Raw genomic sequence first — 1051 nt, 5'->3', positions numbered from 1 at the left:
GTCACTTGCTTCTCCGAGACAAAAATATGTTTCATAATCTTATTAAGTGTTCCGCGGTGAGGATAACCATGACAGACTGACATGTTAATTTGGGCGCTCCGGTTATGTTCACCGTAATGATAATCTTATGTACTGTGTAGTACTTTGGGTTTGACATATTAATCCCTTTATTAGATTTCATATCCAACCTTTTATTATCATCGCATTGTTTATTCGTTACGTTTTGTCGACAGTTTGCCTATATTTTATTTGATATTTGAATTCCGAGTCATGAATAAGATAAGGAAAGATAGTTGTATCTCTCCGTATCATCTACATCCTATCTTAATCTCTATATTAGCAATATTGACACGCAAGATATATAAGAAACCATCTATGTCAATGGATCATTTCAACCCCAAAAATAATAATGAAAAACGTGAAACGTCAGCGTTTGGACAAAGGCTTTGGAGAAATTATGCATATCTCCATCATAATTACGAGCTTGTCATACACCACAGTCGTGCGTTTATTCATCATATAATCATACTCATTATACATATCATTATGCTATCATCATTCCTGATCTTCGTTTCATTATTTGCGGTCAAGATACGTCCGCTGGAAGGGATTATAAATGGCATGAAAAGAAAGCATTCTTCAAATTAAGTCACGAGTTTTAAGAGGATCAAAGTGCATGTAGATTCTTCCTTTGTTGACGCTGATCCTGTTCATTGGGGATTCGGGGCTTGGCTGCAGGTTGGTCAGATGAATCACGGGGATTTCAGATTTGTGAACCTTATAGCTTTTGTTTGGTTTTCCCTCCTATCGTCTTTTTTAGCGTTCAATTTTATTCAGTAGCTCTTTCTATCATATTTGCCGTCTTCCTCTCTCTCCATTCCTTTTCCATTTTTGTACTAATTCCAAATGCACAAGCCTTACGTGATTTATTCTCGTTAATTCAGCATCTTTTGAGGCAATTAATTGATGCTACAGCGACACTGATGAATGTCAGTTTAGTAAATTGGTTTAAAGGGGATTAACATGAAGCCGAGATGAGTCTTAGGCCTAA

This window comes from Penaeus monodon, chromosome 33, assembly GCF_015228065.2.
Source record: "Penaeus monodon isolate SGIC_2016 chromosome 33, NSTDA_Pmon_1, whole genome shotgun sequence".
NCBI classification, from domain to species: domain Eukaryota; kingdom Metazoa; phylum Arthropoda; class Malacostraca; order Decapoda; family Penaeidae; genus Penaeus; species Penaeus monodon.
The sequence above is the reverse complement of the archived record's forward strand: the minus strand, read 5'-3'. Positions refer to the sequence as shown.